Raw genomic sequence first — 14,708 nt, 5'->3', positions numbered from 1 at the left:
TACCTGAGTTCCAGCCGTGGTCTGGCTCGTCAACTAATCATAAACCATTGTAACAGTCTTTGATGAACACATCAGAGTGAGATGGTCCCAGCAGTCCACCACATCATGTCAAGTGTGAAGGTCTCTCTTATAGTATAATATTATTGAATACAAATGCAGTTGCTCATGCCATTTGGTGGTTGCTGCCTGCACCTCCCTATACAGGTCCACCGCCAATTTTCCGGAAACTGATGGCCCGCCACCACCTTTAACCTGTACACAATTCCAAGAGGGCATTTGACATCCCACAGGATTACCCCCCAGAAATATGGCGCCTCGGCCAGGTGAGGCGGCTGATCCTGACCTCTTTGGGACATCCGTGGCCATTCAGCGGGTTGAGTTTGCCCCCTGCCGCCGGGGCTCACGAAGTCCGGCTTTGCTGAGACGGTGGTTCTGTTCCCAAAGCTGACTTACATGGCCAGCATTTGCCCCCTCTGGCCCGGCTTGGCTCTAGATGGTGAATCTATTCCTATGGCCGACTTTGCCGTCCGGTGTCTCAGTTCCCTACCCCATTCTAGTACTATTGGATCCCAATTAGCATTTCGTGCTTCAAGTAACATCATGTTCACATTAACATACACAGATGACACACTGCTGGGCAGTCAAACTCAGATCATACTGATGAGCATGACATCTGCTTTTTTCCCACTTGATCAGTTTGGATTCGAACACCACCAAAAGTATCTTCCAGCTCTTTTAGTGCCTTCCCCCTTCACCGCCACCTCCACAATCACAGAGGATGCTGCAAAAGCTTTTCTTTTCATCCCAATCACATGTTTAATTCCAGATTGAAGTTATTCGATGCTACTCAAACTAGCTAAATTATGTCATTGTATACGTTCATGAAGGCAGTATCATAGGACCAATCATCGTCAGCTGATTCTTTGCTATTTCAATAACCTTTGCTCCATCATAAGATCTGAGATGGGGATATTTGCTGATGATTGCATGGTATTCTTTTTCAATTTCAATTCAGATAATGCCAACATGCATCAAGATCTAATACTTGACACCTGGGTGTTAAGTGAGAAGGAACATTTGTGTTGCACAATCTTTGTGAAGGGAGAATCTAACCATGTTCTATTGATTGTTAATTACCCTAATTTTATGCAGTCAATATGCTATTAGTTACCAAAGCAGAACATGGCAACTACATAAATGCCATGAACTAATGTACAAAAACAAAAGCTGGGATTCCGTGGTTAGTCCCCGTCCTAAATCTCTCCACCATTCCGAAGTGTAACTGAATATTTTCCATTTATCTGCAAGAGTACAGTTCCAACAGTACTCGAGAAGCTCAACGCTAATAGGGACAAAATATGTATTTGATTGGTGCAACAACCAGCACCTTGAATTTTCATTTCTCCCACCCTACCATCACTTGTATGCACCATCTACAAATTAAACACTTCCTGCTCACCAAAGATTCTTCAAGACCACCTCCCAAACTTGGAAACCTACCAATTATAAGGATGGGCAGCAGGCACATGGTAATGCCATGAACAGCATGCTCTTCTTGAAGTCACCTACCATTTTGAATTGGAAATCGATCCTTCAAATTAGATATCCACCCTACTCACTCATAAGCATGTATGCTGCTTAAATAATGCAAGGGATAACTTATGCTAATGTAAATTATCCTCCAATTTGAAATTTGCTAATGCAATGTTTGAAATTTATCCCATTGTTTTTTTTGTTTTTTATTAATTGTTTTTGATTGGTAACTGGTGATATTTAACAATTGGAAAAAAATCCAGATAAATTAGATATATTCAGATCAAGCTCAAAGTTGCAAACCTATGCATTTGAAACAAAATTACTTTTTGTATTTCTGCAGCAATTTAAAGATCTCTCGTTGCACCAACATATTTTACAATAATTTAAGTGCTTCAGAAAATTAATTCCTATTCATGGGAAATACTGCAGTGAATTTGCACATAACAAGTTCAACAAACACTATTGTAATTATATCCAGAACATTTCTTATATTGATGCTGAATCATGGACAATTTTGACCAGGACACTAGATATAATAATCCCACTATTCTGTAAAACTGTGCCACCTGTAATGTTGGGTTCCAATTCCTTGATTTGCCTCTGTTAAACCTGGATGTGAGCTGGTGGATTGGGTTTCAGATATTTTAAAGTGTAATGTCTGGTCCTATCTCATCAATCCATTGGATCCGGTCAGCTGCCAAATTTGCATCCTGCATGTTCTTAAGTGATAGGAGCCATTGGGCCTATCGTCTACTTTGTCATTCAATCATGGCTTATCGATCTCTCCCTCCTAACCCAATTCTCCTGCTTTCTCCCCATAATCCCCTGACACCCCTTACTAATCAAGAATTTACCTATCTCTGCTTTAAAATTATCCATTGACTTGGCTTCCACAGCCTTCTGTGGCAATGAATTCCACTGATTCACCATCCCCTGACAAAAGAAATTCCTCCTCATCTTCTTACTAAAGGAATGTCCTTTAATTCTGAGACTATGACCTCTGGTGGGCATTCAAATGCCCACATTAGCCTTGTCCATGTACAATGGGCATGTTGAACTGCACCTCGATATCTCAGTGAACTGCAGTCAAGAGTGTTTTATCGTCATATGTCCCAGATAGAACAATGAAACTTACTTGCAGCAGCACAACAGTGTATGTAAACATAGTACACTGTAAACCATAGACACTGTAAACCATAGAATAAACGAGAGAGAAAAAAAGCTATGTGTATGTATATATACACATACTGACAAATATGCATATATAAACATGCACACATCTGTACACAAAAAAAACATTAATAGTGCAATAATAATAATAATAATAATAATAATAGTATACTATTGTAGTTCAGAGCTTATTTGAGGTTGTAGTATTTAATAGTCGAATGGCTGTAGGGAAGAAGATGTTCCTGAACCTGGAGGTTATAGTTTTCAGGTTCCTCTACCCTCTTCCCGAAGGCAGGGGTGAAAATGAATATGTGGCCAGGATGGTGTAGGTCTCTGTTGATGCTGGTTGCCTTTTTGAGGCAGCGACTCCAGTAAATCCATTCGATGGTGGGGAGGTCAGAGCCTGTGATGGACTGAGCAGTGTTCACAATGCTTTGCAGTCTTCACTCCTGGACATTCAAGTTGCCGAACCAGGCCGTGATGCAACCAGTCAATATGCTCTCTACTGTACACCTGTAGAAGTTCAAGAGAATCCTCTCTGACATACCGAATCTCCATAATTGTGAAGTGGGCCATGTGGTGTTCGGAGGTAGAGGGTGATAGGCAATAAGTCAATCTCCAAAAGTCCAATGCATCAAACAGTCTTGGCCCCAGAATGCCCAATGGTCTTTTAATGGTTCTCCACTGTCTAAATGGTAGTAAATGGATTTGGTATAGGTATGTACTTGATGGCCTACATGGACATGGTGGGGAATTTTTGTGACTGTCGAAGGACTTTGAAATATTTTTATAGATGGATAGCAGATGTAGCAAGTGCAGCTGATCCCTTCACTCAGTGTGCTTAATGCTCTACCACTGGACTCAATAATCTGATCCAACAGTTAGGCATCTATGATTTAGTTCTAGTCACAGCATTTCAGAAAGCTTGGGTTAAGGTTGATATGAATAAAGACATTTACTTGTGAGTAATGATAAGCTAGGCTATTTGCTTTTCCCTTGGGGTATGGGAGGTTGAGGAAAGATTAAAAGATCTATATAAAATTTTGCGAGAATAACAGAAGTATGTACAATAAGGTATTTTTGTCTTTTGCAGTAAGATCATTAATGAGGAGACATGGGGTCAATGGTAGAAGGATTAGAGGAGAATTAAAAATAGTGGAGTTCTTGAACTTGCTGTTTCAAAAGTTGTTGCGGCATGAACTTTGAACACACTTATAAATTAGCTCTTAACGGTCTGGAATTGTCTCATCCAGGAGCATGCAAACCATGAGCTAGGAAGTGTTGTTGGCATGAAAAGCTTGTTGGCATAGGCACAAAGAGATGAATGGCCACTTCATGTGGTGTGAATTTCCATGATCATATGGCTGCATAAACAGGTTGTGGCCAAGGTTTGATGCTCTCTGTTTGTGTTTTGTCCTGTAAATCTGACGTGCATTTCTCTTACAATTATTGTCATACAACTTTAATTTTATCTTGTTTAAGAAGGAACTGCAGATGCTGGAGAATCGAAGGTACACACAAAAAGCTGGAGAAACTCAGCGGGTGCAGCAGCATCTATGGAGCTGAGTCTGAAGAAGGGTTTTGGCTCGAAACGTTGCCTATTTCCTTCGCTCCATAGATGCTGCTGCACCCGCTGAGTTTCTCCAGCTTTTTTGTGTACCTTTAATTTTATCTTGTTGCCATTTGCTGAATTTCATCTTTGCTTTGTAATATAATGTGAGATTGTATTTTAGTCTTTAACATCCCTGTGGCTTTTCATCATCTGCTTCCATTGTGCAGCTTTTAATATTTCTTCTTGTATATATCAAGATCTTTCTTGTCGGACTGCCAAGAGGGAGAGAGAATAATGGATAACCCAGAAGTGTCAGGAGAAATAAGATTAAAGGCCAAAAAAAGGTGAAATAACTGAAAACCAAAGGAGGCTACATTTGGTGTGTATAGTCAGATTGGTTGTAGGCCAATAGATACACACAAAATTATGTTGTTTTCAGGAATTAATTTCCTGTCCATCTATTACTTTTGTGTGTACGCATGCACATGCTTTGTATCTTATATTGTTCCTTGGAAAGAAATGACATATTAGAGTGAGTAAAGCCACGCAGATGCTGTTGAATAAACAGATGCAACAAATTAAAAAATCCAGACGGTGACAGGTACATAAACACAGGTGTGAGAAAAGGTGGAAGAAAGACGTTTGGGAATTCCTTCTCCTGCCACTGTGCATAATAATAAGAAAACAACCCCAAACTCTTGGGAATGCAAACAGGTGGCATATGCATCAGATTTCAAATTTGTGAATTTTTTGAGTTTCAATACATAACCTATGACCTATCAGCTGCATTACTTACTTTAGCTTACCCATGTCTGATGCGGCTGGGACAATGGATATGATCTTTTGCATTTGATAAGCAACACTTCCATTCATATATTGTGTGGCTTATTTGAAGAACTTGGCACTTTGCCGCATTTTTCCCCACCAGTTTCATTTAGAGATAAAGCACGGAAACAGGCCCTTCGGCCCACCAAGCAATCAGCAATCACTGCACATTAACACTATCCTAACACACTAGGGACAATTTACGTTCATACCAAGCCAATTAACCTATAAGCCTGTACATCTTTGGAGCGTGAGAGGAAACCATACAGACAGCACCCGTAGGTGGGATCGAACACAGATCGCTGCCGCTGTAAGGCAGCAACTCCATCACTGCGCCAATGTGCCACCCACTAATCCAGATTTCAATTGAAAGTAATGGTGAACATATAATATTAAGATTAACTTTCCAACATGCCAACAACTGAGATATTTCACAATTTAGTCAACTGAACTCAGGCACAATTTTGAGTATATTTAATGTCTTTCCTTATTCAATAGAATAAGAGTAACATACAGTTTCTAACATTAGAAAGATTAATAACCAACACCAAATAAGCAGAAGAATCTGTTAACTTATAAATCAGATATGACAGTTGTTTGGGACTCATAATGAAAGATGCCTTTCTTTGTTTAATGTGATTGATTATTCCTAAAGAGTAAAATATTACACACCTGAATATAACTACAGATTACTTTTTCATCTTTTTGAATTGAAGTTTATGATCTAAGTGGAATTGAATGGTTATGGTTATGAATGGAATGAATGAAGTTTATGTTTTTTATGATCACTTCTTGAGTTAAGACATTTTAATCTATTGGTGTCACAAAAGCAGAATAATGAGGAAATCTGAAACAAAAACAAAATCTATACTGGAGGTAGTCAGCAGGCCAGGCAGCATTTGTAGAGTGAGAAACAGAATCAATTCTTTAGAATGATCTATTCAATTCTCTTTATATTCCCTCCAGTTGCTGCATAATCTGTTTGAGTATCTCCAGCACGAGCATGTAGGTTCTTTTACTTTCAAAAACGTATTCATTTAAAATAACATCTGCAGTATATACTATACATTTAAGTCAACATTTTCATTGCATTCATAGAATCATCAGTTATAATTATTCCAAATACAGGTACTAGTTAAATTATTTAAATTAGCATGATATTGTATATGTTCAATCTTAGAGCAATTAGTTCATAGCACTTCAATCACAGTATGCAATGATGGGACAGCTATAAACTGTGACCTTCTTCATACAACCTCTGCATTGACCACACATATCTTTATCAACTTCCTCAGCATGTTGTCCTGGACCATAAAGCGTGCTAATTTGCAGCATGTTTTGATTAAATTTCTGATGATCCAATTTCAGGCTGCCTTGTTGCAATTTTTGGTTTTGATTTGCTGCCTGGATATGTATGTATTTAATATGAAGAAGTGCATTCAGATTTTAAAATTGAAATTTAGTAAACCCTAATGCAATGCAGAGAAGGTTAGTGGCTGCAACCTTCCCTCCATTGATGAACTGTACACTGCAAGGGCAAGGAAGCGAGCGGGCAAGATCATCTCTGACCCCTCTCACCCTGGCCACAAACTCTTTGAATCACTTCCCTCTCGAAGGCGACTCCGGATTGTCAAAGCTGCCACAGCCAGACCTAAAAACTGTTTTTATCCACGAGTATCTGTAGCCCCCTTTAATCGGGTATTTTGTTGGTTCACATGCTTGATCAATGGTGTTTTATCATTAATGTTTTATTATTATTATTGTTTAATGTTTTCTGAGTCATTCGTAACTGTCACTGTAAGTCATGTTGTTACTTGTGGGCGGAGCACCAAGGCAAATTCCTTGTATGTGAATACTTGGCCAATAAACTTATTTACTTACTGATAACAATGACACATCATATCTAAAACAAGAGTTAATGATAATAATTTAATATATTCTGAATTATTCTTGACATTAATGTCAATTTTCTGAGGTGATTTAAGGAAAATAATGATCTAACATCATAGTAACAAAAGCAGATATTTGCAAATTATATTTGAACCTAATCTTCTGTAATGCCATAGATGGTAGTGTGAGTGCATTATTATAAATGTCAATTTAAAACATTGGAATATAAATAATATTGATCTTGTTTCATAATGGCTAACTATAACATTTTTACTCCATTTTGAGCTAATTTTTTAAAGCATATTTTCATTTGCCTTGCATGCATTTATTTCTATTTGTAGAGCTTGTCTTGTCATGAATATTTTGTAATTTAAATGTTAAAAAAAAAAAATGAAATGAGCTGTGTTGGTGGCATATACCGAAGTGGCCCAGAAAGATGTTCTGCAGCATGAGTGATGCATATTTATGACTTCCATTTCCAATGCCTTGTAAGTGTGTTCCCTGTTGTGCTGTCAGTTTGTTGTTCCAAATGGAAAAATAATGAAAATTAGAGGACAGTCTATTAGACTATTCTCTGGTGCTTCCAGCAGCCAGTTTAATGTGAAAACAGGCCTGTGGTCAGATAATTTGAATTGTCCCCTTGACTTCAGTCTGCCATTTAGTGTCATGTGAAAATCAGAAGAAAACCTGGCAAAGCTTTTTATTGGAAAAATGCTCACGGTGATGTGATTCTCTTTGGCATCGACTGAATTATTCTTATTACTCAATTATATTGACATCTTTCAGCTGGCAGAGAAAGTTAAGGTAGACAAAAATGCTGGGGAAACTCAGCGGGTGAGGCAGCATCTATGGAGCAAAGGAAATAAGCAACGTTTCGGGCCAAAACCCTGCCTATTTCCTTCGCTCCATGGATGCTGCCTCACCCGCTGAGTTTCTCCAGCATTTATGTCTACCTTCGATTTTCCAGTATCTGCAGTTCCTTCTTAAACAGAGAAAGTTAACATGGTTTCTTGTTTCTAAAGGTATCCGGTTTATTTGTAAACCACTCATTTATGAACAAAAATTTCGACAAGTGACTACAAAATGTATTTAGTAAATGAGTTGAGAAAAGTCTGGGGTAAATTTACAACTCTGCACATAAGATCTGGAGCCTCCCTAGTGTGAATGTCAGAAATTCAGAAATTCAGCTGTGCATTACACTGATCATTGAAAAACATGTTGGAAAATTATCAAATCTGCTTATTGTGACAAAGATTTGCTGCCAGGAATGTAAATTCCCAACCCTTTAGATTTATCCATCCTTACACCTTTGGAATTTAGACCTCTAACCTATCACATAATCCTCATTAGTCTCTTTGAGATACATATCACCATTGATACATTTTCTTCATCTGCTTCTAGGTTACTTTACAAATCACCTTCGAGCCTTGGTGATTTGTAAAGTGATCTTCAAGCAGATGGAGATAACTATACAGTGTATTTTTCTGGGTTGTAGAAGAAATATGAAAGAGTAATGGGGCGGCTGGATGGCGCAGGAGTAGAGTTGCTGCCTCACAACGCTGGCGACCGGGTTCGATCCTGATTATGGGTGTTATCTGCGCAGAATTTGTACATTCTCCCTGTGATCTGCGTGAATTTTGTCCTGGTGCTCCGTTTTTCTCCCACACAGACGTACGGTTTGTAGGCTAACTGACTTGATATAATTGTAAATTGTCCCTAGTGTGTGTAGAATAGTGTTAGTGTGCGGGAAGTGCTGGGCGGCATGTGGTGGAAGTTAGTGAAGTGGCTATTACTAGGGAGAAGGTTCTTGGGAAGCTGAAGGGGCTGAAGGTGGACAAGGCACCTGGACCAGATGGACTGCACCTTAGGATTCTGAAAGAGGTAGCTTTAGAGATTGTGGAGGCATTGATAGAGATATTTCAAGAATCGCTAGAGTCTGGAGTGGTTCCAGATGATTGGAAAATTGCCGATATTGCCAATTGTTGCACAAGAAGGGAGCACAGCAGAATATTGGGAATTATAGGCCGGTTTGTCTGACTTTTGTGGCTGATAAGATGTTAGAGTCCATTATAAAGGATGAGGTTACGGAGTACTTGGAAGTTCATAATAAAATAGGCCAAAGTCAGCATGGCTTTGTGAAGGGGAGGTTTTGCTTGACAAATTTGCTAGAATACTTTGAAGTAGTAAATAGCAGGACCGACAATGGAGAGTCAGTAGATGTTGTATACCTAGATTTTCAGAAAGCCTTTTCTAAGGTGCCACATGGGAGGCTGCTAAGGAAGTCAGAGCCCATGGTATCAAAGGGCATATACAAGCATGATTAGCAGCTTGGCGATATGGCAGAAGGCAGAGTGGCAATAAAAAGGGCTTTTTCTGGTTGGCTGCCAGTTACTAGCGGAGTTCTGCAGGGCTCGGTGCTGGGGTCACTGCTCTTCGCATGGTATATTAATGATTTGGATGAGGGGATTGATGCTTTGTGGCCAAGTTTATGGATGATAGGAAAATAGATGGAGGGGGAGGGGCAGGTAGTGTAGAGAAAGCAGGGACTCTGCAGAAGGAGTTGGATAGGTTGGGAGAGTGGTCAGAGAAGTGGCAGATGTAATATAATGTAGCAAAGTGTGGGAGTCATGCATTTTGGTAGTAGGAATAAAGGCATAGATTATTTTCTAAATGAGGCGAAAATACAGAAATCGGGGGTGCAAAGGGACTTGGGAGTGCTGGTTCAGGATTCCCATAATGTTAATCTGCAAGTCAAATCAGTAGTAAAGAAAACAAACGCAATGTTAACATTTATTCCGAGAGGGCTTGTATACAAAAAACAGGCATGTAATGTTGAGGCTCTATAAGGTGCTGGTCATGCTGCAGTTGGAATATTATGAACAATTTTGGGCACCATATCTGAGGAAGGATGTGCTGACTCTGGAGGGTTCAGAGGAGGTTTGCACGAATGATCCCAGGAATGAGTAGGTTAACATATGATGAGCGTTTGATCGCACTGGGCCTATATTCGCTGGAGAAGAATGAGGGGGGACCTCATTGAGATGAGGAGGAATTTCTTTAGTCAGAGGGTGGTTAATCTATGGAATTCTTTGCCAGAGAAGGCTGTGGAGGTTACATCAGTGGATGTATTTAAGGCAGAGATAGATAGATTCTTGATTAGTACAGGTGTCAGATGTTATGGGGAGAAGGCAGGAGAATGTGGATAGGAGGGAGAGATAGATCTGCCATGGTTGAATGGTGGAGTAGACTTGATGGGCCGAATGGCCCAATTTTACTCCTATCTATGTCTATGTCTATCACTTATGAACTTTTGATCTTATGACTCGGTGGAGCAAGGGGACTGTTTCTGTGCTGTATCTCTAAATTAAACTAAACTAAACAATGGACTGAACATGATTTGTTATGATGAGGAAACTTACCATCATATGCTTTAAAAACTTCAGCTCAGAAAAGTTATTTTCATTTTGGTAAGATAGATATGCAGCAATTTAACGGATGACCAAACCAACCTACACGCAGAAATAAAATATAATTCTCCTTTCTACTGGATAGCTAAATAAAATGAATTTTCCAGCTCATACAAGTGTAATTCTATTTTGCTTCCTCATATATTTATCAAGAACATAGAGTGGCTTTGATCTAAGATAGATTTATGAATCTATTTTGCTTTTTAAGCTTGCCACTGGGAACATATTGGGCCGGAATGACTCTGGCTTTATTATTGCAGAGAAATGTTGCCTTTTCCTAATGTCTTTGGCCATTTCTAAAGGTATTAGGAACTAAGGGTAGATAGCAGGAGAATGGGATTGAGAGGGAAAGATGGGTCAGCCAGGAATAGAGTATAGGAGTAAAGAGGTCCTTCTTCAGTTGTACAGGGCCCCTGTGAGACCACACCTGGAGTATTGTGTACAATTTTGGTCTCCAAATATAAGGTAGGACATTTTTGCTATTGAGGGAGTGCAGCCTAGGTTCATGAGGTTAATTCCCGGGATGACAGGACTATCTAATGTTGATAGAATGGAGTGGCTGGGCTTGTATATGCTGGAATTTAGAAGGATGAGACAGGATCTTATTGAAACAAAAGTTTATTAAGGGTTTGGATGCGCTAGAGGCACGAAACTTGTTCCCGATATTGGGGGAGTCCAGAGCCAGGGGCCACAGTTTAAGAATAAAGTGTAAGCCATTTAGAACGGAGATGAGGAAAAGCTTTTTCACACAAAGGGTTGTGAATCTGTGGAATTCTCTGCCTCAGAAGGCAATGGAGGCCAATTATCTGGATGCTTTCGAGAGAGAGTTAGGTAGAGCTCTTAAAGATAACGGAGTCAGGGGATATGGTGAGACAGCAGGAGAGGGTACTGATTGTGGATGATCAGCCATGATCGTATTAAATGGTGGTGCTGGCTCAAAGGGCCGAATGGCCTACTCCTGCACCTTTGGTCTATTGAGTGAATGGCGGAGAGGGCAGGATGGACCGAATGGCCTATTGCTGCTCCTCGGACTCATGAATGTGAGCTTATGACTGTCTAAGTTCATGCATGAGTATGAAAGTCTTAAAATTGTAGTAAAACGGCAGCAATTTTGATGACAGCACTCTAGTTGGATTCACCCTAGTTCTCAGGATGAAGAAGGAAAGTTGAGGCAATTGTTTATCATTACAAATTTAGAACTAATTCATGGACAACATCCCAATTCCATTCAATGAGAGAAAATGGCTGAAGAAACAACTTAGTTAAAATATTTTTTTAATTTAGTTTATTCAATTACTTCAGTCTGTTTTAACTATCGACTTTGTTTTTTAGTTTAGTTTAGAGATACAGCGTGGACAAGTGCCAATCGAGTCCGCACCGATGAGCAATACCCGCACCCTAATGTCATCCGACAAACACTAGGGAAAATGTACAATTTTACCATGCCAATTAGCCTAGTGTGAGAGGAAACTGGAGAAATCGGAGAAAACTGGGAGAACGTACAAACTGGTCTTGATCCTGCAGTCAGGATCGAGACCCAGTCAGGGTCTCTGGCGCTGTAAGGCTGCAATTGTACTGCTGCGCCACCATGCCGCCCACGTTTTTATGATTAATTTGTAATAAATTGTAATATTTTAATTAACTTTTAGGACAGCTTCCATAGCATCAGATCAACTGGCTGTTAAAGTTTGAGGGAAGAGGTTTGTTTACCTGTTTATTCCAACCTCCCCTGCTCTCATATCCTCTATCTTTCCCCACTAATATGTTACATTTGTGCCACAGTAGATCTTGTCACTATACAATATAATATACCTATTTCTCCCCACAAGTTTCTATTGGAAACTACATCAGATAAATGAGATCTTCCAATGAGTATTATCAGTGGTGAGTGCAGGTGTTTGGCCTGCGACTGCATGTTCTAAGATTTTGAATTTTCAACAGGGGCAATATAGCAAAAACAGTCTTCAAAGAAAATGAACTGGTGTGAAGGGAAAACACTTCATCTTTGGCAGTATGGTATATTTATGCAATCATATATTTTTCTTTAGGACTTTCCATTTTGAAAGGTGACAGTTGCGATGATCCTAGCAGAATTTGTTTTCAAATTTCATTTGTTTCATCTATTTTCTTTTAATACAGTAAGTAATTAGTTAAGGTTCATAAAACTCCAAGAATGTACAAAATAATTTTGGTAATAAAATAATATTTAAATACGCTATCTTAACAAAATTCTATATTTAGAAATCAAGCAGGAATATTAAAATGTAGTGGAGTAACTTAGCAGGTAAGGCATCTCTGGAGATGCTCCCTGATCTGCTGTTACTCCAGCACTTTGTGTCTTTTTTTGTAATCCGCCATCTGCAGTTCCTTGTGTTTACAGGAATGCTAACATGTTTGTCCTTCAGAACTTGCACACTTTTTGGTGCAAATTTAAAACAGTCATTGATGTTTAGAGGCCTCAGCAAGTCAATTTTGTGGTACAATATTTTTTTTGTTCCAAAATGGGCCGTATTTATACTCCATTGCCAGAGTGGGGCTACAACAAATTGGAGGAACTGTACCTCATGTTCCAATTGGGTATCTTACAATCATGGTGTGAGAATTGACGTCTCCAATTTTATGTAACCACAGAACCCTTACACTTTCCTTTTTTCTGGCCTTAAACACCCCCTCCCCCTTCCTCTCCAAGTCCTCCCCACCCCTACTCTGTGCCTGACTCACACCTATTTCTCCACTCACCCTCCTCTTTCACCTACATCCTTTCCTCTAGCTTCACAATTCATAACTTCAATCCTTTTGCCTCACACTTACCGTCCTTTCATCTCTGGCCTTTGTCCTCCATCAGCCCATCAAACCCTTCCGTACCTGTATCAACTGATTACTTAGCAATCTTTGTCCTGCCCCTCCTCTCTTCCAGCTCTCATCCCCCCCCCCCCCCCCCTTCAGTCAGTCTGATGAAGGTTCCTGACCCAAAACATCACATAGAAATATTTGCCACATTACTAGGATATTCACAGACATTGTTAACCTCTTACCACTCCATTCTGAGATCCCCACCTGCTTCAAGAAGACCAATATCATTGCGGTGCAAAATAAAAGTGTGTCTTAATGACTACCATCCAGTGGCTTTGACATCCACCATCTTGAAGTGATTTGAGAGGTTCCTGATGGAGTACCATACCTCCAGCCACATATCCAGTCTTCATCCGGGTTACAACTATGGCTGTTGGCTGTACCGAGCTTGTACATTCACCCTCAGTGGAGAAATAGGTGTGAGTCAGTACATTCACCCTTTGACCATGTGGGTTTTCACCAGGTCCTCTGGTTTCCCCCCATATTCCAGGTTTGTAGGTTAATTGTCTTCAATAAAATTGTAAATTGGCCTGAGTGTGAAGGATAGTTGAAGTTTGCATTTATTGTCACTTAACCAACTAAGGAACAGTGAAATTTGAGTTGCCATACAGCCATACCAAGTGTAAAGCAACAGCCACAAAAAAATCTAATTTAACATAAACATCTACCAGTGTTAGTGTATGGGGATCGCTGGTCGGTGTGGACTCGTGGTATCTCTAAAGTCTAATAATGATGTACTGTCTGATGGCTGATGTTGTACTTCTATTGTGCAAGGTAAAAGTCACCCAACGTTTGAGCTTTGAATTTTACTATTCAGGTTCAGCTTTCTGTATCACTCTGCTGCCATTGCTCTTCTGGATTCTAGTGTATTAAAATAGTTTATGATGTCATGCCGCTACAATAATCTCTCCTCCAGCAGATTGTTGGTGATGTCATCCTTTGGGCAAGTTAACACAAGGGCTTGGTTTCAGCAAAATAATAGTATTTTTTCTCTGCCGCTCTAACCATAGAAACTCTAATAATCCAATATGCTCAGGATTTTGGTGTTACCGGACGCTTGCTTGGATATTATTCCCTTATGCACTTATAAATAATATTTTTAATATGTTACCTCGTATTACAATAAATTCTACAGTGGACTTGTTAGGTTTCAGGGGAGTGTGGCAAATTGGCATCGAGTGAGTGTCAAGGGAGTATCTGAACTAATAAAATTCAGGGGCGTACAAGACCGGGAGAGACTTGAGTGAATGTGGGTCCTGGTGAGATTTGTGGGAGTATGCATATTGACTGGATGTATCATATGTATCTGTGGGCAGGTTGATTTACATGGTTCTGGGATTCATGAATTGACCGGTAAAAGCACCATTGTCTGTCAACAGCAAAAGGATTACAACATATGTGGTGGCACAGTGGCA

The 14,708-nt window shown here is 39.7% G+C and overlaps 1 protein-coding gene and 1 long non-coding RNA gene across 2 annotated transcripts in view; one reads left to right on the top strand and one right to left on the bottom strand.

Annotated features, from left to right (window-relative positions):
* tcerg1l (transcription elongation regulator 1 like) overlaps window positions 1-14,708 on the top strand; it is a 662,686-nt gene that overhangs the window by 43,008 nt on the left and 604,970 nt on the right. The gene's annotated exons all lie outside the window — the stretch shown is intronic.
* On the bottom strand, window positions 3,703-5,434 carry LOC129703942 (uncharacterized). The gene is made up of 2 exons (XR_008724651.1): window positions 4,367-5,434; window positions 3,703-4,166 (listed from the first exon to the last, which is right to left on the bottom strand). It is a non-coding gene; the product is annotated as an uncharacterized LOC129703942 (long non-coding RNA).

Source organism: Leucoraja erinacea, chromosome 15 (assembly GCF_028641065.1).
Source record: "Leucoraja erinacea ecotype New England chromosome 15, Leri_hhj_1, whole genome shotgun sequence".
NCBI lineage: Eukaryota > Metazoa > Chordata > Chondrichthyes > Rajiformes > Rajidae > Leucoraja > Leucoraja erinaceus.
This window is presented reverse-complemented; position numbering and strand designations above follow the sequence as displayed.